Below are 25,451 nucleotides of genomic sequence, written 5' to 3' on the forward strand. Positions count from 1 at the left end.
TCCTCTCCTCCCTTCCCCATCTCTCTCTCTCATCCCCCTTCAGAGTATGGTTGAAAGTCAGGATTTTGAGTTCTTGTTTTACATTTTGCTCGACACTTATTACTGTGTTTATAGGCCAGCCACTTAATTTTTCTGAACTCTAGTTCTATTTTATATAAAATGATGTTAATGATACTTATTGGTACCTCCCTCACAAGGTTCTTGTGTCTAATAAAATTTCTTCCATAAAGTGTTTTGCAAAACTTAAAGTACTATAAAAACCATCTATTATTATTCCTATATACCACTGCTGGATCAATCTTCAAAAACCAGTTCTTTACATGTGCCAAAATCCTATTCAAAGAACCTTCAGTGATTTCCCCATTGCTTATAGAATAAAACTTCAACTCTTTAGTGTAGCATCCAAGACCCTGTACAGTCTGAGCACTTGCAATTTGAATTTTATCTCCTAGTTCTCACTAATGTGAACTTTTCTCTAGCATGATCTACCCACTATTCCTCTAGAACTCCCATTACCAGAAACATCCTTTTTTTTTTTGGGGGGGGTCTCTTCTTGGAATGTCTTCCTTCCACCTTTCATTTATCCATATTCTACTCCATCCTTTGAAACCTTTTCTAACCCAATGCACCAGTGTCACTCATCCTTTGAATCTTGTGGTATTCAGTTACAATATGCTACTCTCTTACAACTTTTCATACAGGCACAGTCTATCCCCTATAGTCATATTGTAAGCTATTGGGGACTTCCATAGGATCTTGCAGAGTGCCTTATACTTAAAAGAATTTGATAAATATCTGTCACTTACTAATACAAGAATAATTTTTAAAAAGAACAATGGTATGTCTAAGTACTGATGGAGTTAGTGGAAAAATGAATTTAGAGTAAAATCTTGAAGGGAGTTGTGAAAGTGGTCTGGAAGAAGGTTTAGAAAAAGAATACAAAGTGAACTAATGAGCACATACTAGATGTCCAAAAATCTTAGTGCGGTTTTAAACCAATAAAGGTTTAATGACTTATATTTATTATGATAGTAAAGATTTAATAGCTCAAAACTTCACTAAAACTTTTGGGACATTCTATATATGAATGAAGGTGTCCAACTCATTTGAAGAATAATATAGTTTCAAAATAATTTAGGACATTTTACAGTATTAGAGAAACAAAGAATTTTTTTTTATATATAATACACAAATGCATGGGAAGGGAAGAAGAGGACAGAATTTAGAACTCAAAACTTAAGTCAATTTTTTACATTTGTTTTTTTTAACATGTAATTGGGAAAATTATAAAATATTACATGTTTTTAAAAAATGAAAAATAAAAAAAGGAACTTGGAGTGAGCCTAGGAAATCAGAAAACAAACAAAGACACAACAGATTTTGTGAGCCTATAGTAGACATTTTTAAAAATTGTTTAATTTTTAAAAATATAATAGTATTTCAAAAATTTTCTTGTAGTATTTAAATTGGAAAGTCATATATATAAAACAAAGTCCCTTAAAAGTACTTGCATTAATTTGGAACTATGCCCAAAAAGTTATCAAACTGTGCATACCCTTTGACCCAGCAGTGCTGTACTGGGCTTATATCCCAAAGAGATTTTAAAGAAGGGAAAGGGACCTGTATGTGCCAAAATGTTTGTGGTAGCCCTTGTGGTGGGCAGAAACCGGAAACTATGTGGATGCCCATCAATTGGAGATTGGCTAAATAAATTGTGGTATATGATGGAATATTATTGTTCTGTAAGAAATGACCAACAGGATGATTTCAGAAAGGCCTGGAGAGACTTACATGAACTGATGCTGAGTGAAATGTGCAGGACCAGGAGATCATTGTATACTTCAACAACAATACTATATGATGATCAATTCTGATGGATGTGGCCATTTTCAACAATGAGATGAACCAAATCAGTTCCAATAGAGCAGTAATGAACTGAACCAGTTATGCCCAGCAAAAGAACTCTGGGAGATGACTATGAACCATTACATAGAATTCCCAACATTATCACTCACTTCTGTTCCAGTTTTTTCCCTTCACTCCCTCCATCTTCTCCCCTAGATGGCAGGCAGTCTTATATATGTTAATATGTTATAGTATATCCTAGATACAACATATTTGTGCAGAACCGTACAGTTCTCTTGTTGCAAAAGAAGAATTGGATTCAGAAGATAAAAATAACCTGAGAAGAAAAACAAAAATGCAAACAGTTTATACTCAATCCCAGTGTTCCTTCTCTGGGTGTAGCTGATTCTATCCATCACTGATCAATTGGAACTGAATTAGATCTTCTCTTTGTCGAAGATATCCACTTCCATCAGAATACATCTGTAAAGAGCATTTAAAATAAAATTTTGAGTAACAATTTAAAAGACAGGAGAAAGAAAAAATTACATTAAAGAAATACAGATCTTTCATCTTTTCTAAATTTGCATTTATCATTAAAAATAATTAAGAACAGTAGTTTAACTACTATATACTATCTATATACTCAATATTCTTAAGAAAATTTTTATTATCATCTTTTTTCCTTAATCTAAAGGCAGTATGGTTTGCTGGGAAGAAAACTATATAAAAGTCTGGAAATCTGTGTTCCCCCATCCTAGTTTTGTTGCTGGCTAATCCCACCCATGGGATAATCAGTTACACTTTTGGAAGCACTTTCTTTAACATGGGGATAATAATATCCGATACTAATACTTTATGAAGAAAACATTTTGCAAATATAATCTGTTCTTTTGTATCAGCAATGTCAAATTAACAAGATTATGAGAATATATATAAATTGATTTCCTCATAAAATTTTTCATGTGCTTGATATACAACCTTTTTGAAGAGAAACGTTTCAGATGGACACATAAAATCATGGAATCTTAAAGTTGAAAGAGCCTTCAGGGTTCTGAATCTCTACCTGAATGGGTATCCCTCCTGTAATATTCCTCTTCCTCCTTCAGGATCTCTACTGACTAGGAATCCACTATTTGTCAAGGTATCCCATACCATTTTTAGAAAGCTTCCCTCCCTCATATCAAGTGTACATTTAACTTTCTATATAGTTTCCTCCCTTTGTTTTCAGTTTTGCTCTCTAGTCAGATGGAATACATCCATTCTCTCTTAAACATGACATTTCTTAAATATTGTTATAATTTCCTATCCCTTTCCCCTTTACAAACTTTCTCATCTTTGAGCTAAATATTGATGTTTTTTCAACTACCTTCATATGTCTTGACCATCTAATATCCTGGTTGTTTCCCTTTTGACATGCGCTAGTTTATCTAAATCCTTTCTGAAATGTGGCTTCCAGATCTGGAAATAATAGACATTGTCTGACCAGGACAATCTACCCTGGAGCCATTACATTCTTTCTTGTTTTGAACATTGTGTCCTTAATGCAATCAAAGATTGCATTTACTTTTGAGTTGCTCTGGTACACTGTTGACTCATGTTAAGCTTGCAAGCTACTAACCCTTTCAAACTATTTTAACAGAAAGTATTATCTACTCATGCCTCTTTTGTCTTGTACTTATGCTGTTGATTCCAAGCCCAAGACTTTAGAATCTCCTCTTAAGTTTCATGTTGTTTTTTTTTAAATCTCATTATTCTAAGTTGTAGAGATATCTTTGGATTAATACTCTCTCTTCCAATGTGTTAGCAATTTCTGTCACCTTTTTGTTTTTTGCAAATTTTATAAGCAAATCAACTATGACTCTATCCAAGTCATTAATTAAAAGTGCTTTAACAATACAGGGCAAAGAATAAATCACTAGGGGCTCCATTAAAAATCTTCTTCTATTAATGATTTTTTCAGCAGATATTCTGTTGGCTGAATTTTCCTACCCTTGTGCCAACTTTGTGATTTATGCTGAGAACTTTTTACCTACTTTTGCTAACTAATTTGTTGACTAACATGACTCCCCATAATATTCTCTTATTTATTGCTCTTTCTCTCTCCTTTGAGTCTTAGCAACATGCTGCTCATTCTGCCTCTACTTTGTTTTGGTATACGTCTCAATGTCTACCTGCTTGTGTTTCTTTCTGTGTTTGATGTTTAAGGTATTGATTTATAAGGTTAGGCTTGCAAGTTCAGCAACCCAAGTTATTTCTTCTTAGGTAATTTAACTTTAATTACTATGTATTAGTGTCATATGCAAATGAATGAGTAGTTTACATTTGATTATGAGAACAAAATGACAAAGTTTTAAAAATCACAGAGTTACCTCACAGGTTGCTCAAGGACAGTAAAGATCAGTGAAGTCTTCATAACAATTATTGGAGATTTCTTTTTATTAAAGGAAAAGCCAATGACAGATCTTTGATTTGCCCAGCAGATAATTTCATCTTTCAGAAGGTACACATAGCTGTATGGCTGCCTATCTCTGTATGTGCATGTATTATAGGATATACTTTGCTTTAAGCAAATGTTTTGCAGTATATTAAAGTCCAGATTTGAAAATCAGACTAATTAGGCTGTGATGATTTCATTTGCAAGATAACTATTTGCTTTATAAAAGGACTCTTTAAAATATTGAGTTGTTCCTAAAATATTTAAATGTGATCTCATGCAAATTTTATTTATGTGTGATTTCCTAGAGAGAAACACTATGCATGTTATATAGATGATAAAGTCCAAAAGACTTTAGTTCAAATCTCATTTCCGACAACAAATTAAGTGGCCATGGGTAAGTTGATAAATTTCTCTGAGCCTGGGCATTACTCTGATATCTTAAATTATAAATATGTTATGATTTGCATCATTGAATGGGAGTTCTCACACCAAGAATTCTCTTAATGACCAAATCTCAGGTCCCGGACATAACGTTTATAGTTTGTACTCTGTACCACACAATTTGAGAATTGAGAATATATTGCCTTGTACAATTGTGAACACATATTTTATTCTATCTTAAAAACTGTCATAGTATATAGCAAAATGCTAAAAGCATAGCAAAAGTACAAAGTAGATATACATTATTAAGAGGAGTATTCTGTATGTTTAGCTTTGTGCATTCACATGTCATTGTAAGTGATAGTTTATGTGTGTGAATGATTTAATAGATATTATATGGAGAACTACCTTTTTTTTTTTTTTTAAACCATTGAAGATGGTCCTTGAATACTCTGATGCTGTATTAGGTAATTTAATTTGACTGCAATGTGATCTAATTCTATTTCCCTCTCCCCCAAGTTTTGAGTTTCCTTTCCTCTTAACTTATTGCCTCTTCAGTAGAATGTAAGTTTCTTTAATGAGGAATTTTTCTTTTTTGTCTTGGTATACCCAGCTTCTAGATTAGAATATAGTATATAGTATGTACTTAAAAAATTCTTGCTAGTTGTTGAATTTTCAATACACTTATGAGTGTCTCTTCTCTCTCTTCAAAACATGTTCTCTTTACCTTTTAACAACTTCTAAGAATAGTGACCAGGAAACAACTTTTTAACCAATGAGTACCTGTTTAATTATTATTCCTGGACCAATGAGAATTTTAGAGGGAATGATTAGCTAAGATTAAGTTTTGTTAGCAATTAGTGTATTTTCATTCTTTTCTTTTAATCTCTTAAAATTCCAGAGAATTGGGGTGAGCTTAGAAGATTTCTTAGGGAATGGTGTGGTGATGCCTTACTTTATAAGTTAGAATTTCACTTGAAACATGTTCATTTGCTTACCTCAAGACTCTTAGATATATAATCTATATTGATTAAAAAAGTGATTTTTAATAATTCATTGGAGAAATAATTATTTACATATATTTTGGTAATAAATAATAGCCAGTGATCTGGATGGGTTTTAAAATATTTGGTTACTATTTTCTTTGCTGTGCAATGAATTTGAATCATTATAAGCTTAGATAAATTGGCATATAGTGTTCAGATAAACACAAAAGAGGAAATACAAAGTAGGAATCAAGTAGTACTAAAATTCAGAGTTCGTTGAAATGTATTTCTGTGTACTAAAAATATCTTATGAAACTCTGGACACTTTCCTGTTTGGGAGGGGTTGGGGAAGTAGGTGGTTTAAAGTTAATATAACAGTGAAAATTTTTCTTTTTGTGTTGAATGATTCACATTTCTTAGTTAAAATAGCTAACACTTGTTAAACACTAATTGGGAACATTTCTATGGGTAGTCAATTCACAAGACAGGACTGTAGAGATGATGGTCAAAGAAGGTCTTTGCCTTATACCTTGCAATGATAGATAAACAATCTCTTGTTCATAGGCTAAGTAAAATTGGATAAGTTCCTGAAGGTGGGGGTTGGAATGGGGAGATCAGTTCTACAGCATAGCACATTACTTATGACATGCTTACTATGGGTTCTGGGGAAGTGATGATCCAGAAACCTGATTTTATGCAAGGGACCAACCTGGTTATTCAAAAGAGAAATGACCAATCCAAAGCTGGTGATCCAGAGAGCCAAGATCCATGCTGAGGGAATGGGCTGGCTGACCACTGGGCCAGGTAAAAGTAAAATCAAAATCTAGAGCTAGAGACCATTGAGGGTAGGGGTCAGGGCAAGATCCAGTTTAGGAATTTCTCCACATAGTTGTAACAGGTGTATAGTAGAAAGGCCCAAGCAAACACATGGTACCTTTTTTACAGATATGAATTCACAATAGCACTCTGTTAGTTCTCAGTACTCTTAATGAGTTTGCTGAGAATGGTTTCAAAGACCCGGGCTGACTGAATGCCTTTCCCTGGGGCAAGAGACAATGTAATGGAAGTAATAGCACAGAAAAGATCAAATATCCTCCACCACCTAGATTTTCTCTTCCAGAGAAGAGTTGGGCCCAGTTGCTCTGAGCCCTAAAGTAACAGAGACTCCTGGGGAAGGAGGTAGTCTAGATAGGTGAAAGGGTCCTGATTTTGGACAAATAGAATCAGCAGACATCACAACATATCACTTCCAGACAGTCATACAGAAAAAATATTTCTACTCCCCCCATAGTGGATTTCATATCTCCCTTCTTCATCACAAAGAAATATGTAAACAGAATTAAGTCAAAGTATTCTTTCTCTTCATATTCTTAGACATAAGAGGTAGTTTATTGTTATATGGAAATTTGAGTCAATAATGTTATCAACTATGGCAAGACATTTTACAGAAAGAAAACAATCAACATTGGACATTTCTTAAGAAAAGCCTAATAATTTAAAGGACAAAGTAAAAAGAAAATTATTTTGTGTTGATGATGAAATCTTGGTCCAGGCCTATTGAATAAATTTAACAGAGGAATCCAGAAATTAATAAATAAGAATATAGATTTTTAGACTCATTTTTAGAGCTCCTAAAATTTAATTTTTTTAGTTTTCAATAAGATTTTAAGTTCCAAATTTTTCTCCTTCCCTTTTCCCCTTCCTTCCTTCTTCAAGATAGCAAGCAATCTGATGTATGTTATACATGTGCAATCATGTTAAACATATTTTCACATTTTAAATTTTTTTTTAATCCCACAGTGAACATGACAGAAAAGAGTGAATAGAACTGAACAAGTGTTCTAAGAGAGCTTACTGTGTACTTAGCACTGTTAGGCAGCTGTTACAGCTAATGAATGTTTAAAATTTGGTTCCTGTCCTAAAGAACAAGTCTGAAATTGTCAATTCTCTTTCGACCTCTACTCCTCAAAAAGGTTAAGAAAATGATCTCTATTGCTTCTAGTATAAAATACCAACTTCTCTTTTTCAAATACCTTTACAATCTGGCTTCAAAATAGCTTTCTAGATTCATTTCACATTACCCTCTCTTGTGCACAGTGAGTTCCAGCTAAACTGAACTGTTTACTCTTCCCTTACTTATTGCATGTTTTACTATATTGTTTATTCCCTTTGCCTGTAGAATGCCCTCCATTTCTTGAACCCTCCATGTCCCTTCTAGGCTCATCTCAAGTACAACTTCCCACAGATTACTTTTTCTGTTTCTCTCCCCTCTCAATGTTTATATTTCCCTGCACTTTGCATATCTCTGAAGAACTTGAGCTTCCTGAAATCAGGCATTGTTTTGTTTGTCTGTGTATCCTTAGGATTTAGTACAATCCTTTGAACATAGTAGGCTTTTTAACAAATACTGAATTTAATTTAATAGAATCTTAAAAGAGAGGAACAAGAGAATAGATATATTATAAACATAAGGCAGAGGTTTAATACCTTGTTTAATAAATAAGATTTCAGAGTAAGTTCTATGAGGCTAGTAAGAATTGAACTAGAGAGAATATAAAATTTAAGTACCTGGGAAAGATGTTAAATGGGAGAATAGAAATGGTGATACAGAATTTGGCATGTTGGTGTATGACAAATCTAGTCTATTGGATATGAAGTATAAATGTTAGGTATTCATGAGAAACAAATTTGGATAGGTAAAATGGAGTTAGATTACAGAGCCTATTGAAAGTTAAGAATAGTTTGAAACTTATACTATAGGTAATAAGGAGCTATTATAGATTCTTTGACAGAAAAAGAGGATGAAAATATTTGTTTTAAGGGAAAATATGATTGTTTTTTCAAGAGAGTGTTTAATGGGTTGAATAATATTTAAGTTTAGGTGAATATAAATGATTATTATGTATATAAAAATAAAAAATATTTTGCTAAAGATTTAAGGAACATTATATAACTTGATCTAGCTCCTAGTAATGAATTAGTTTTTAACCTAAATTGGTTTTAAACTTTCTGTATTTTATGTATCTACATACACATATTAATAAGATGATTTATATTTTGTGACATAATAAAACCTTAAATGTAATTTTTTGGGGCAAACATACATTGTTTCATTTTTTCTCATTCTCATAATGTTCCTAAAGATGGGATCTATATTCTCTATTTGGAGAAGGGGGGAAGACAGAGAGAAACTAATTGATCCATCTAAGATCTCATTGTCGTAGATCAACTTAGAATTCCAATCTACTTGGCCAGAACAATAATATATTAGACTGGACTACAATAATGTTTCATAGAACCATGGGAACTAACCATGGTAAATACCATAGTATTTACAGTTCCTTGAGAAATCAGTGCCAATCTTCTTTGCCCAGAGGCACACAGGTTATAAGAAGAGCTGAGATTCCAGTCCTTCCTGCTCTTTCTGCTGTGATTCAAATGCCCAAACTTGCCTTAGTTAGAGATTCATTTGGGTTGATAGGCATCTATTGTAGATGACCCTGAAAAAATTGTCATTGGTATCTTCATTTGAATTTGTTCAGTAACCTTGTTTTCTTCCAGTAACACCTACTTTAAAACAATGGGAATTTTGATTAGGGAGAAAGGGAGATGGAGGTCATTTTGGAATATGGAGGACAGTTCTGGGTAGAGAGCTTTAGACAACTTTAAGAAAGCACAAAGGTACTAGGTCCTTATGAGTCAGGTAAGAAGGATGTCAAGCATTATGTGTTCTAAAAAGAAGCCAATACATTAGAGAATTCTAAAGGCAAACTCCTCCTCTTTTCAATTTAGCCTATTATGGACTCCAGGTAGATATAGTTAGTAACCTACTGGCTTAATAACAGGGCTTTGGTGGATGATGATACCAATAATGCCTCATATGTCTCAAATGGTTTGTCACAAGTGGCTGACTCTTGCCTGAGGAAGTCATATAATAAGGATGTGGGATTAAAGAACAGACGTTAAAATGGCATTGTATCACTTGTGAGATCAAGCCCAAACTTTTCATACTGATATTCTGTAGCTACCATTTTATGACCCCACCTAACCTATTAAACTTTTCTCTTACTAATCCCCAGTCAATATGTTTAACCTATAATTTCTCAACTGTACCACTCCTGTACCATGCTCTTACCTACTTAGATGGCTTTATTAATGCTGTTAAGTCCACATGAAAAGTTATTTATTCTTCTTTCTCTTCATCTACTGAATTCTAGCCTTTCATCAAGGACCAGTTCAAGTTCAAGTACTTCTGTAGCAATTTTTGTGTCTCAGAGTAAGACCGTGGTCTTATAATAGTGTAACAATAATTGTCTTATCAGGGATGTCAAACTGGGGACCCCATTGTGTCCTGAATCAGATTAAAATGTAATTGAGAAATGTTTAACAAAAACAAATAGGCATACAACAAATAATGTTAATTTGTGGTTTTTCTAAGTCAATTTGCAACAATTGTTTCTATTTGACTTTTAACACCACTGTCTTAAGATAACAGAAGTTAACATTCTAAGCACTGATTCATTTTCATGAATGAAAATGTTTTTATATACTAATATAGCATATGTTAGCTTCCTTAACACAAAGAATCTGATGAAAATTATTTAACTTTTCCTTTATAAGTCAGTCAACTAATAAACATATAGTAAGTGCCTACTTCGTGCCAGGAATTGTTCTAAGTGATGGGGGTTCAAACCTGATGAATGGAAATTCTATTCTTAAGGAGCATAGCTTATGTTCTAGGATTGTGATTATAATAAATTGCTGGGCTGTTATAGGTTTTGTTAGGACTTTAGAGTGCATTTTCTGATCCCCAAAACATATGTTAATATTTGTGTTCTTTTTTTCATGGTTGCCTGAAGTTGAGAATAGAATTTGTAGCTATCTTACTTCCTCAGCAATGTGGAGTCCTCCTCCAGTCAAAGGAAAGATGAAAAGAAAGGCAATTTGATGGATGTTGAGGACTTTCTTTTGCCTGTAGGTAGCTCCTTCTCTGAGATATGTTAGAAAAACAAGCTCCAAATGTCTGGAAAAGCTTCCAATCCTAACTAAATTATGCTTTTATCCAGGATCCAGACTAAAACAAAATTCCACAGCCAATTGGAATAGACTTTTTGTCTGGTTTTTGTCTGATTTTACTTCAGGGTGACTTTCAAAGACTTCACTTATACTAATGTCTTTTGATTATTTGAAACGTTGTTCTTGCCCAAAGTTCCCTAGTTAAAACGAGATGAGCTTTCTTGAAATTGTTTTTTACCTTTCCTTTATAACTTCAACACTTAGCTTCTTGACTTGACCTGCTTTGTCTTAAACCACATTCTTACATATATTATACGTGTATGTATGTATATTACATATAACACATGTGTGTATACATGTATATTACACATAATATTCACTTCCAACTTATACAGGGTACTTAAAAGGTCAGCACTACTTTCATTTCTTTTAATACTATTAAATGGTTTTATTTTATTTACTCAATAGAGATTTAGCAAATATTTCAGTGTCTACTGTTTTTGCAAAGTACTGTACTGAATACTATAAGAATGTGAGTTCCTTGAGATTAATGACCATCTTGGGGCAGCTAGGTGGCGCAGTGGATAGAGCACCAGCCTTGAATTCAGGAGGACCCGAGTTCAAATCTGGTCACAGACACTTAACACTTCCTAGCTGTGTGACCCTGGGCAAGTCACTTAACCCCAGCCTCAGGGGGGAAAAAAATTAAATTAAATTTAAAAAAAAAAGAGAGAGATTAATGACCATCTTGCCTATTTCCCTTCAGAGATAGTGCTTTGTATATATAGTCAGTATATATATTCAGTACTTAATAAATGCTTTTTAATGCATTCATATGAAGATATATGTAATATATGCCTTCTACACTCAAGGAGCTTGCAATCTACTGGAGGGACAAAGTGTAACTATGAATTGAATACTATTACAAATAACAGATAAGAGATTTAGCAGTGAGTCAAATGACTGACACACTAATGCTTTACAAAACCCAAATATACTAATAGGAGATCCTTCTAATCTTGAGAACAAATTAAGAAAAATTAAGGTCATTGTGGGTTGTTAATAGTCAGGAATAGCTTTATGAAAGAGGTGAGATATAGGCTACTATAAGTAGCAGGATTTGAATAAGTGGAGAGGAAATCATTCCAGAGTCAGAAATATCAAGAGTAAAATGGGGATAATAATAGCATCTGCTTTTCAGGCTTATTGTGAGGATCAATTGAGATGATGTGTGTAAAGCACTTTATAAATATTAGCCATTATCATATAGTCTAGCACAGTGGTCCTCAAACTTTTTAAATAGGGGGCCAGTTCACTGTCCCTCAGACTGTTGGAGAGCTGGACTATAGTAAAAACAAAAATTCACACTCTGTCTCCGCCCCTCAGCTCATTTGTCATAACCCAGCAGCGTATGCTGAGCTCCATAGTTTGAGAACCCCGGTCAAGCATATAGAGCTCTGGACTTGTAGTAAGGCAAACCTGAAATGAAATTCTTCCTCATACACTTACTAGCTTTGTGACCCTTGACAAGTCACTGAACCTCTGTCTCCTTATCAATAAAATGGGATAAAATTAGTACCTACTTCACAGGGTTCTTGTGAAGATTGAATGATAACGATATATAAAGCAGTTTAAAAACTTTAAGGTATTTTATAAATATTATTGATTGGGGCAGGTAGGTGGTGCAGTGGATAGAGCACCAGCCTTGAATTCAGGAGGACCTGAGTTCAAATGTGATCTCAGACCCTTAACATTTATTTCCTAGCTGTGTGACCCTGGGCAAGTCACTAACCCCAGCCTCAGGAAAAAAATAAATAAACACATAAATAAATATTAGTGGTTACTATTGCCAGGTACAGAGAGAAATAAAAGTTATAATTGAAATCAATGAGGATTTATTTTGCTTTCCAGTAATGTTTTTATTCATCTCTTATGTATACCCAGGATGATTTCCCATGGTAGCTATTTTAGATCTTCTTTCTTCCCTAGGCCCTCCTCCTAATTCCCTTTTTCTTATTTCCTACTCTTTTGGGAAAAAAATTGAAGCTAGTTGGCACCAACTATGTCATCTTCACCTTAGCATTATCTTTGTATTCACATTAATCTTGTCCTTTCAATCTGTCTCAGAAGAAGAAATGAGGACATTTCAGATGGGCAATAAAGCATGAGCAAAGATATCTATTTATATATAGGAGAACATGATTTCATTTAGGTTGTGGTAAAAGGTGAGATTGGAAAGAGGTCGGTGTCATGCTATAGGAGGCCTTGATAGCTTTTTTATCTGTACTGTATCCTGTTGACAGTGAGGAATCATTGAAGATTTTTGAGCAGGACATTGATAATCATAAGATTGTAGGATGTGGAGTTGGAAAGAATCTTAGTGATCATTTAGACTAGACAACACATTTTACAGGTAAGAAAAGTGAGGCACAGAAAAGTTATATGTATACTTAGTCTGGCTCTCCCATTTATTAGAAGTCTTAACTATCAGCCTCTTTACTTTTACATTACACCACTCTAATTAAAGTAATCCATTCTAAAGCTCTCTGAAATAGTGATACTATTTTTAGTAGTTTGTTTTGAAGTGTATTCAGGACAGATCTTTTGAATTATAAGGAACTTGATAAAGACTAATTAAAGTTGATGTCCACATGGGCGTGATATTGGTTCATACTTCAGATTGTCACTCAAAATTACATATAGACTCAATTATGGATGTTATTTTTCAACAAAGATTTTTTTTCTAGATTCATGATAGACAGAAAGTCAGTATTTTTAAAAAATTGTCTGATTCCTTAAGGCAGCTACTTTGTCAGATTTAAAGGGTCATAATACAGTGTACTGTCTGGAGGAATGTCTTAGAACCCATCATGAAGTCTAAATTACCTGACCCAAAATGAAAAGAAAGGTGTGAAACTCTCACTCATTGAAAATCCAAGCATTATTCAGTTGGCCAGAGTCTGAATTACTCTACCAAATTTCTTCCTCACTCACTCATATCTGGTAACTTTGGTCATTCGTGGGAAAAATAAATTCCAATTCAGGACAAAGTTGTGAGAAACGTATCTTTGCAGTGAGAATAATGAAGGGGAAAAGCAATGAAAGATCAGAGTCCTGCCTATGGGTTACTTTTAAGATAGCTTAGACTGCAATTTTTTTATGGTTTAGATGATTTTTGTTAAAAAAAAAAAAATTAAATTACTACATATGCTATTCAGCACTTGACTCTCAGCTTTCAGCTGTTATCTTAAAGCACTTGCTTCTATTTTCCTGATCCTACCTCTGTTGCCATAGAAACAGGAGTGGAATAGGAAACTGGCAAGGCAGCAGCCAGCAACTGAAATTAATGAGCATTCTAACTCTCCACCTGTGGCTGCTGTTTCCCATTTCAACTCCTGTTTTAATGGAAATGAGCAAGTAAGGTAAGGCATTCACCAACACGAGAAAGAAAAGTCTAGAACCAAACTTTGATTTTCTTCAGAGCTATTGATCTGGCTATGTAAGCACTGGAAGACTTCAGGGAGATTTTCTTTTTTCTTTTTTATGGCTGGATTGATAGCCTTCCTTTAAAGTTGTAACTTGAAATGCCCATTTGTGTAACTTTCCTTCCCAATGAACTCAAAAATGGCATGTTTTTCTGAAAATGAGGTGGAAAAGTAGCTAATTGAATTAAAAGCAAAAAAAAAAAAAAAAAAAAAAAAAAAAGTTTACAATAAACAAAACACCAAACTATCCTAGAGAAAGAAAGCTTTTTGTTTTACAGCAACAGATCAGTTTTATGTCTTAAAAAAAAAAAAAACCAAATTATTAATATACTTCAGATTTTAGTTTGACCACTTCTTTTTATTTATTATAATCAATTGTAAGTTTGCAACTGCCATTTGAAGAGTTTGAATTCCATTACTGGCAAATTTTCAAAGGTTAACCCACCAAAGTTCCTTTTCTTATAGATACAGTTTAGTTCCTTAATGTTCTACTGTAGTAGCATTACTATCTTTGGTTATAGTTGATTCCTCAGCTTGCTCTCTTGTGAACTATGGGCAAAGAGTTTTCACTGACTATTAATTTCAGGTAACCCTGAAAATATTTATTAAAATTTGAAAGAAATTTACTACTAAAAGTTTACCAGGACATAATTTTATATACTCTTGATAAGTGAATAATAAAAATAAAAATTTCAAGAGGAAAAAAAAAATTTTTTTTTGAAAGGCACAAAAACAAAAGTACATTTAATTTAGGCAAGCTTGTTGAAGCTAGTTGATCCTAACCATTGTTCCATTTAACTCTTGAAAAATAGAAACATCTGTTGCAAAGGTATCCTTTGCATTGGTAGAGATACTTTGCATTTAAAGCTGTGAATAGAGACCTCAAAGACTTTTAAGAAGTATTTTGTTTGCGCTTTTAATTAACAAAGAAAATAAAGATGCCTTTTTGAATTTTTGCTTAGAGACTCGTGATTTTAACTTGTCCTTTAAAGGACAAGAACAAAAGAGTCAGAACTAAAAAATAGTCAGAAATAATAATAAAGCTCTATTTTTACTGAGCTGGTCTTTGAAGAATAACACAATAATTAAAAACAGAACTGCTTGCAGTTTCTGTTTGGTACTCATATTTACTCGGGTTCTCCCTAGATTTGGATGTTCTTAAGATATTTGAATGTGGCATTAACTCTTTAATTCTAGTTTGGTACTTTTGTTCATATTTCTAGATTACAACTGAATTTCCTTTCAAGATTTCATGGCCTAAAACAAAACTAGTTGGGTTTTTTTGTCTTTAGAATTCCAGTGGACTCATAAGCATTGTTCAGGATTTATCATTCTTGATAATTATATTAAAAGAAACATATTTGCGAAATTCAGGTACTCCTGAGTTCTTTTGCTCAAAGTTGGCAACTTAGGATAAATTGAAATCACTTGGATAGCCTTTAAATGTTTAGTCAATCGTGGTAATTTCATTATTGGGTTTGGGGAATTACTTTTTATCCTGTAATTTAAGTAATATTTCCCATATTAACCTGATTTCTTTGATCTTATGATTACAACTAAAAAAGAGAAATGGCTTTTTGAAGGATATTCATGTTTACAAGAAGGATAGTTATTGAGGGAAAACTGATTATAGATACTCACTTATTGATTGTACTTTACTTTTTAATTGTTAGAAGCTTCAAATATTGTCTAAAAGACATAGTGTTTTTGTTTATATGCTTGTATAACACAATTGTTTATCGGTTTAAATGATATAAAATTAATCTGTTTTAAGTCCATATAAAGTGTTGGATAAAATCTTTATAGATTTAAAAAATACATTTCAAAAATGTCATAAACAATATCTTTTTAGGGGTGGGATTGTGACATCAGAACTTAGCTGTTTGCCATGCAGTTGACATTAGTTCATTTGCAAATTGAGTTCAAGGCTGAAGTCACCTTTTGGAATGATAGCGTCCAAGGTAAACAACATTCAATTTATAGTAATATTTTTTAAAATATTGCATTTAAATTTTTCTTAAAGTAATTATTAAAATACCTATTGGGGTTTATGTAAAGTGAATTTCCGTAACAAATAATTTTGAATTTCTCTTTGATAATATAATGTTATTTGAAGATTTACATGTGATACTTAATCTTAATGGCAAGTGGAAAACAGCCTCCACATATGAATGGGAAGGAAAGAGCCCCAAACTCTTGAAACCAGAGGATTCCAACTCCTGTTGAGCAAATGACTTTTTTCCCTCTCAAATTCAGAGTACCTAAAGAATGACTTGATAAATTTCTTTCCCCCCCCTGAGGCTGGGGTTAAGTGACTTGCCCAGGGTCACACAGACACAGTTAAGTGTCTGAGACCAGATTTGAACTCGGGTCCTCCTGAATTCAAGGCTGGTGCTCTATCCACTCTATCCCCATGACTTGGTAAAATTTAAAGAGACGCCTTTTCTTACACAAATTCAGAAAGTGAACAATTTGCCTTTGCCCAGAATTTCCCATCTCTTTGGAATCTTTAGTTGCCATTTCCAGAGGCTAGTGATTTCATTGCCTCCTAGGAGGTATAGTTCAGTGCACTGGAAAAGTCAGCTATTTGTATTCAGGACCTGTGATGTGTTAGGTAAAATTCTGGGTACTATGATGACTATAAAATAAATAAACTTGGTTCATGACCTCAAGGAAACTTACTGCTTAATGGAATGTGATGTTCCATAAAAGGGACAGAGATAAAGTATCATAGAATTGGTAGAAGAGAGAAAATGAATTTAGGAGAAATAGGAAAATTAGGAAAAAGGGAAAATTTCATGAACATCATAGTTTAGAGTTTGCATTTTAGAATAAAATGAAGATTTGCCCTATCCAAACTTTTATATTTATTTAAATTTTAACTATTTTTTATATTTAGCTATATCATGATAGGATCATGATATGATAGGAAAAAACCTGATTTTCAAATGTTTACAACACAACCTATGCATAAAATTGGGAACCAACTTGTGATTTAACAATACTTTCTTTCAGTAGATACCATTCTGCTTTTATATTATACTTTTATTATAATTCCTGGCATAACCTTTCTATTTCATATGTCAAAATCAATTTCCTCTTAATTGAATTTTGCTTTTTCCCCAAAGTTTTCTTTGATGTTTTAATTTTCAGGACTCATGAAAATTATATACTAAAATGGCTTGGAATATGTAGAACTTAACCTGATTAGAAGTTCAGGATTGCCTATTTCTTTCATAGGGTAATATATTTGTAACCTGGATAGGATTACATGAATTTGAAGGGAATGAGTTTAACTATATAAACTTGTACTTTTTTAAAAAATATTTTTGTTTGTATTAAATCAACTTTATTTGTAGAAATTCCTTCTGTTTGGACTTGGTTATCCAAAATATGAAACTATGTAAATAATCTTCAAAGTGGTATCTTCCCTTTAGTAGTTTCAGTAAAAATTTGTTTCTTTATATCTTTTGAAGAAGTCTTGTGTGTTTCCTCATACTATTCATTTAGTGTGTTCACTACAAAAAGTAATTACTTTGAGTCATACATTTTAGTTTCATATATATTGGAGAAACTGAAAACTTGGAAGTTTCAGTAAGAATACTTTATCCTAATGAAGAAATGCAGAGACATGATTTTTTTTTTTTTTTTTTTACAGATATGAGTTAATATAGGAAAAAAAAAAGTTTGTCTAAAGAAATTTCCTTTAGCTTGGAATGTTACTTAAAAAAAAAAATTCCTCTCTAAGCTTCCACTTTTTAACCTGAATTAACTTTAAGAATATTAAAGTTTGGAATATATTTAGAAATTTGGTGTTTTACTGTACATATAGCTAGTACTTATTTTGAAACTTTAATTTTTCTTATTTTCCCATTGAAAGATCTAATTAATTAATAAAATGAAAAATATTTCCATTTAAATAAAAAGTTCACTTTTAAATAGAGGACATAATAGATAACATGTATCTACATCTTTGACAAATTGGTATATCTATAGTCGTGTATTTGCAATAGGCATTTTAGGAAAAAATGAGGATATGCCCTGTGCCTGCCCAAGTTTCCTTGTCTTTAAAAAAAAAAAAAAAAAAAAGAGTACTAGTGGACATTTCATGTCCAAGACAATGCTAGACTAAAATATTACCTGGGGAAAATTTTGGAAGGTTGGAAAGTTAATGAAAGTTGGAAAGTATAATTTAGTCATAAAATAAATTTACACTCATTTAAGTTGAAATATATTTTACAAGTAAAATATCTTAATTTTTTCCATTAGAGTGTTAATTCATCATTAAATGCTGGTTTATATTTAAATATATTTTAGTGTGTAGTGTGTGAACTTATAGATGAAACCATATTAGTAGTGCTTGGATAGTGCAGAAGATTGATACTCTTGCTTAATAACAAAAATCTAGTAGCTTCTGAGCATAAATCTCCAAAAAGAAGCATATGAAGACCGGTAAATGATTTTTAGTAAAGTATCACCTACAAATTTAATAGTTGTGCAGAAGATTATATTTAGAGTTTATAACAGATTGTATGTAACTGCCTTGGCATATTCATTGATTTGGCCCAATTTGGAATGAAAAATATATTATTTGGGTCATAAGAGGAAATTTTTCAAAAGAAAATAAAGTGATAGTGTTTAAAGTCAGAACCTTTCCAATGTTCAGAGTAGTTAGGATGATAAATGTGATTAAGAAACCAGCAATGTTATCATAAAATGCATCCCATACAAAATAAAGTGAATAGTGCTATTGGAAAAAAAATTTAAAAATTTAAAAGTGTGGTGTTGAAAGCTTAAGACTTAAGCAGATCAAAGGATCAGAGACCTAGAGTTGGAAGGGACCTCCCAAATCACCCAGTAAAACCCTTGGTCTTGTAGAGGAGAATTTAAAAATATGTTATAATAAATTTTTAAAGATTCTTTTAAAAACTATTTTGTGATAGTCTTTCAGAATCATGACCTTCAGTTGCTCTTGATATTTCCCCTGTGGTCACTTGGTACAGTATAACCTGAAACACAAGAATTGTGTGTGAGGGGCTGCGGGTTTGGGATGATTTTCAAGTTTTTTGGAAGTTGTTCAACTACTAGAAGGATATGGTGGCATTTGTGTTTTAAGAATAATCCTTACTTGAGTGATACTGTATTAAGAAAGAGCATCTAATAGCAGTTGCAGGGAGAATGCCAAGTCCATCTTGGTTATTTTATTTTAGGAATGAATGAGTAAAAATTCCAATCTCCTCTTAAATATATTAGTTTAATATTAAGAGATGCAGTGCTCTGTAGTACAGTGCTATTAAACTCAAATACAAAGGGGTCCCTGCAATTTTGTACAGAATGCATGGTTTGATATTGACACTTCTGGTGGATTAGATAGAGAATTGTTCTCAAATGCAAGAAGACCTGATTCAAATCCTGTCCCTGTGAGTCGGAGCAAGTCACAATCCCTCAACTGGCAACTATATAGGCCTATAGTTTGTAAAGGAGGTACCAGCCTGCATTGATAGTGCTCTCTTAAGATTTCATCATGCCAATGAAAATTACAGGGCTAGTCCCTATCTCCATTAAATATGAATTAGTTGTGATGAATTAGTTAACCACTTTGGGTACATTAATGTATAGATTATACTATTTCATTGATATATTGATGTGTTTAAAATTTTCAGATAATACTCATAAAATTAAGTCACAAAAAGTAAATGTGTTGAAGTGTGTTTATCTGAGAATGAATCCATATTACATAATCAAATTATTTTTTGACATACAATTTATGCCCTTTAATTTATTTGAACAGATAACATTTTAACACTATAATCTCTAAACCCTTCATTTAGGTATACTAAGATTTTATTAATTGAAAGGATAGTCTTTCCCCCCAGATTTCTTAAATCAAATCAAAATTCTGCTTCACATTTAGGCTAGTTTTATAATAAGTTTTTATGAATTGGCTTGACAATAATTTATATAATCTTCCATTTTTAATTATTCAATTCCTTATATTTGTAATTATAAAACATTGTGATAAATAACAAAACATGGACCAAGCAGAATACCTGCTTGTTTAAATATGGCATATATGATTTTGCAGCATTTTAGCTTGCCCAAATTTAACTGTAGTGATAGTTGGGTTAGAATGCCAACTGGTCCTTGAGTGGAGTCTTGCTGGAACATTTTTTTGTACTACTTACTGTGCATTATGGAATTTGCTGAGTTGGCTTTGGAAGACTCTATGAAAAAAGAAAGTTTTGAATAAGAGGTTAGGTGAGAAGTAGTTGTATTTTGAGAGGTTATTTGAACCTTTAGTATAACTTTTAAATAAATTTATGGAGAAATAATCAGGAAAAAAGGAATAGGAAATGTATGGTTTGACATGTTTATAGGGAAATTATGAAGAAAAAAGTGAAAATTGATGCATGTGACAAAATAAGTAATGTAGCCTTTGAAACTTATGGAAGATAGGATGAGGTATAAGTTTCAAGTGACAAGTTTCAGTGACACTTGACAAAATACCAAACAGAACAAAGTTTTACATATTCTGTCCTAAGCAAATGAATAGTTTTATATAAAGATAAATTTACATTCTTATAGCATTGAAATTTAGCATACATCTTCATTTAATTGGTATATAACATAAAGGATATAGAATACTATAAAGGTATAACTTAATTGGCTTTTGTAAAAACAGTATACTACCTACATTCATATTCCTTATTTCTTTGTGATAAGAATTGTGAACCTAATCAGAATCCCAAATCACATTTTGAAATGAGATCCTGGATACCCACTCAAACTATACCATTAATAATTCACACTTCATTTTCTTCCCAAAACTTATGCATTTTAAAAGAGATATACAGTCTGATCAGTGAGATATTCTTTATTTATGTATAAATTATTTCCAGGAAATAAATTAGGGACTTTTCAGATATGCAAAGAATGGCTAAATTTGTAGTTTAAAGATTTTAGAATTAAGTGAATTATTTTAATTGTTTTTCAAATGGTAACATGAAAAGTACAAGTTAAAGTACTTGGAAAGTTAAAATATTTCTGACATGTCATTTTATACATCTCAGGATTATTTTCACTTTTGCAAAGTCAGCCAAATTTAGGTGAACTTCTTATGAATTTATAAGGAAAAATAATTTGTTCCTAACTTCAAAACTGCAAAAGCAGTTTATCATTATAATTGATAAAATAAAAGATGTTCATTTTGTAAGACTTTATAGGATTCATTAAGCTTCTTTAAAAATAAATATGTTAATGCAGCATCATTATAGTTTTCACTTGGAGCTGTTGATCAACAGTAGAATTCACTAGTATTCATACATCATATATAAGTTAGGCATTTAATCAGTTTACAAATACCTATACTTATGATGTGCTAGGAATGTTCCAGGAACTTTGTTCCAGGAACACAAAGACTATTTAGTGAGGAAAATATGGTGCCAGACCTCAGGAAGTTTGTGGTCTTATTGGGGAGGTAACATTTACATGTATAGAATTATGTTGTGATGATTGTGTTGTTTCAATTGTGTCCAACTATTCATGAACCCATTTAAGGTTTTCTTGGCAAATATACTGAAGAAATTTGCCATTTCTTTCTCTAATTCACTTTGCAGATGAAGAAATTGAGGCAAATACGGTTAAGTGATATGTAGAGAAAGGCATATACAAAAGAGATGAAGGCTTATTGAAAGAAAAGTTAAGGAGGAGGCCTTAGCAGCTGTAGTGATTCAGGAAAGGTGTCATGTCATAATAGGTGGTGCTTAAACTGAGTCTTGAAGATAACTGCATAAATATGTATACATATATTGGATTGAACATATACTTTAACATATTTAACATGTATTGGACTACCTGCCATCTGGGGAGAGAACCAGGGGGAAGAAGGGACAGCTAGGTGACGCAGCCTTGAATTCAGAAGGACCCGAGTTCAAATCTGGTCTCAGACACTTAACACTTCCTAGCTGTGTGACCCTGGGCAAGTCACTTAACCCCAGCCTCAGGGGGGAAAAAAAAAAAAAGAAAAAAAAGAAGAGAACCAGGGGGAAGAGAGGATAATTTGGAACAGAAGGCTTTGCAAGGGCCAATGTTGAAAAATAATCCATGCATATTTTTTTTAAATTCTAGCTTTTTATTTACAAGATATATGCATGGGTAATTTTTCAGCATTGACAATCTATGCATATGTTTTGTAAATAAAAAGCTTTCATAAAATAAAATTAAATTTAAAAAATTCTAGACATGAGGTTCATATGAACTGTATATTGGAGTTCTGAAAGAACTGGCTGATGAGACTGCTCAATCATTATCAGTGATCATAATCTTGAAAAGATAATATAGAATAAAAGAGATACTAGATTAGAGAAGAGCAAATATCCTACTTTTCAAAATAAGGTAATAGAATGGGAGTTTACAAGCTTGACTTCAAATCCTGGCAATATTTTGGAATATATTAAAATGTAGCCCAGGTAGTCCACAGGGCTTACTGTTTCTTTAAAAAAAAAAAAATTATTATAGTGTTTTATTTACAAAAGATATGCATGGGTGATGTTTCAACATTGACCCTTCTGTTCTACTTTTCCCCTTTTCCCCCTACCCCCTCCTGGGGTAGTCCAATACATGTTAAATATGTTAAAGTATATGTTTAATCCAATATATGCATACATATTTATACAGTTATCTTGGTGCATAAGGAAAATCGCATCTAGAAAGAAAGAAAGAAAAACCTGAGAAGGAAAACAAAAATGCAAGCAAACAACAACAGAAAGAGTGGAAATGCTTTGTTGTGGTCTATACTCATTCCCCAGTGTTCTCTTTCTGGGTGTAGCTGATTCTCTTCATTACTGAACAATTGGAACTGGTTTGAATCATCTCATTGTTGAAGAGAGAGCTTACTCTTTCAACCCTAGTTTCACTTGTGCTAGTAAATTTGATTCTTAGAAATTGACTGTATCCCCAGGTATTCTAATGTTGTCAGTTTAAGCATCCACTCTGATTCTCCTAATATCATATGCTAATGTCAGTTAATAATTTTTCAATATCGTTTAACCAGCTGATGTTTATCTCATCAACAAATAATTAGTATCACTTACCTTTACAAATAACACTGAGGAGATACAGTAACATACAAACTATAAAAACATTCTCTATAATGAGGACTCACTTCTCTATACCTTGTTTTATTGGGAGAGTGGAATCAAACTTGAAGTAGTTACAAAAATTCCTCCAAGTTTACTTACAAACATGAAGAAATGTTCTCTTCCTTACAGAACTCTTTGTGTTTCTGCTGTTGACTAAGTAGGTTTGCTGCTGGGCTGGTCATTCAGGTTAATTCTCAGGTTATCATGGTATATCACTGAACTCAATGGCTGTTTTTTTTCCTTTTCTTTTTTTAACCCCACCTTAAAACAAATAAACAAACCTGGTGACTCTGCTTTTATGTTGTTTTTTCAAATTATTATTCTAACTCTCTTACCTTTTACTGAAAGTCTTAAAAAGAGGTACCTTGTCAATATTCAATTCCTTGTAATCTGGTTTTGATTTCCAATCTTAAATTGAAATGGCTCATTCCCAGTTCACTAATAACTTCATTAGAATATTCAGATTGATAGTTTTTTTTTTTCCTTTAATTTGTAATATTTGGCACTAGACCACCCTTTGCTTAATATTCTGTTCCCTTGGCTTCTACAATGTTTCACTGTTACGCTTTTTCCTTTTACCTAGATGTGTGATCATAGATTTAGAGTTGGAAAAGACAGCAGAGATCATCTAATTCAGCCTTAAGAGTAATAGTCAGTATTCAATTCCTATAACTTAATATCTATTACTTTTTCCTCTCAACCATGTTACCTCTGTTTATTTTTTGCATCCTCATTCTACTCTTGTCCCTTAAATAAGACATTTTTCAATGTTATTTCCCTAAGTATATTATCCCGTCTTTTCTCTAAATTTATTCCCTTGATGATGTTTCCTTTCATTTTAGTTTTTGTCTTTTTACATAGTAACTCTCAAGTCTGTATTTTCATTCTTCTCCCTGCCCCATCTTTTCCCAATGCTCCTTCCTTAATTCCAAGTGCCTGTGTGGGTACCTTTAACCTCCATGGCCCAGTGATTTTTTAAAAACTGAAATAATCATATAACCCTCTCCAATTCATCCTCTTCACCAATGGTCAAAGAATCTTATTGATGCATAAGTGGAGAGACATTGACTTTGGAGTCAGAGGAACTAGATTTAAATTTTGACTTTGTGTCTTCCTACCTGAATAACCTTAATTACTTTTTTTGTGTGCATTTATCTTTACAATGAAGGTGTTAGATTAACCAAGCTTTAGGGTTCTTTCTAGATCCAAATTAAAAAATCTGATGATGATCTGTAATCGTTTTTTCTTTTCAAGAATCTTGAATAGCTCTCTGTTGACCATGACATAATATTTAAAACCTTAAATTTTGATATTTAAAGGCCCTCTCCTGTTTGGATCCAAACTATATACCTAACCTCTAGTAGGAGTCAAGGAATTTACAATCCAGTACTATGTTTTTTTCTTGTGTGCTACAATTCAAAAACTGGCAGTTTAAGATATTAAATCTATTAAATCTCAGTCAACTGAATGTAATGCTAAAATTACATCTGGCATATTTTGATGTAATAAGTTTAATAATAGGTGATGTTTTCCCCCAAATATCTTTAAGAATCACAAATCATTTAAAAATCATAAATTTTAGTGTTTCAGAAAGTAAAAAAATCATGAAATTCTACATAATTTATCTAATGTTCTATATTAGTAACATCTTATATTTATATAGCAATTTACAGAAATAAATGCTTCCAACATTATCTTGGTACAAAAATGTTGCAGTGTGGGTGGTGTAAATATTAGCATTCCTGTTTTATAAATGAGGAAACAGGTTGAATAGTTTGCCAGATAATATGGGTTATACAGATGATATGTGGTAGAGCTGGGAATCAAGCCCAGGTTTCCTGACTTTCAAGGTTGGTGCTCTTAAGATATAGTTGCTTGAGATTTGCCAGAATCCATTGCCCATAAGCATTTACTTAAGTTGTTACCAGGGCTTCAGGTCTCTTTTCTCTTGAGCTCTTCAAGTAAGACTTTGGGATCACATATATGCAAGACTGTGCTGGTAAATATTTAACAACTGGCTCTCAAAAAAAAAGTTTAATCTCAATGAACATATTCTTATCACTTTAAGTCTAGACAATCAACAAAAAATAAATCTAGTCCTAATTTATAGCTTTTGTGGATTTCTAAAGTACAAATGTTAGCTCTGAAAATTTATCCG

At 32.5% G+C, this 25,451-nt stretch overlaps 1 protein-coding gene across 40 annotated transcripts in view; it reads left to right on the top strand.

Annotated features, from left to right (window-relative positions):
* The window catches only part of BAZ2B (bromodomain adjacent to zinc finger domain 2B), a 322,506-nt gene that overhangs the window by 14,450 nt on the left and 282,605 nt on the right, over positions 1 to 25,451 (top strand). The window contains exon 2 of one of the 40 annotated variants that reach the window (XM_074303332.1): positions 16,006 to 16,114. The exons of the other annotated variants lie outside the window; for them this stretch is intronic. The gene's annotated coding sequence lies outside the window, so the exon portion shown is untranslated. The remainder of the gene's footprint in view (positions 1 to 16,005; positions 16,115 to 25,451) is intronic. 40 annotated transcript variants of the gene reach the window in all.

The sequence above is a fragment of the Sminthopsis crassicaudata genome, chromosome 3 (genome assembly GCF_048593235.1).
Source record: "Sminthopsis crassicaudata isolate SCR6 chromosome 3, ASM4859323v1, whole genome shotgun sequence".
In the NCBI taxonomy this organism is placed as follows: Eukaryota; Metazoa; Chordata; class Mammalia; order Dasyuromorphia; family Dasyuridae; genus Sminthopsis; species Sminthopsis crassicaudata.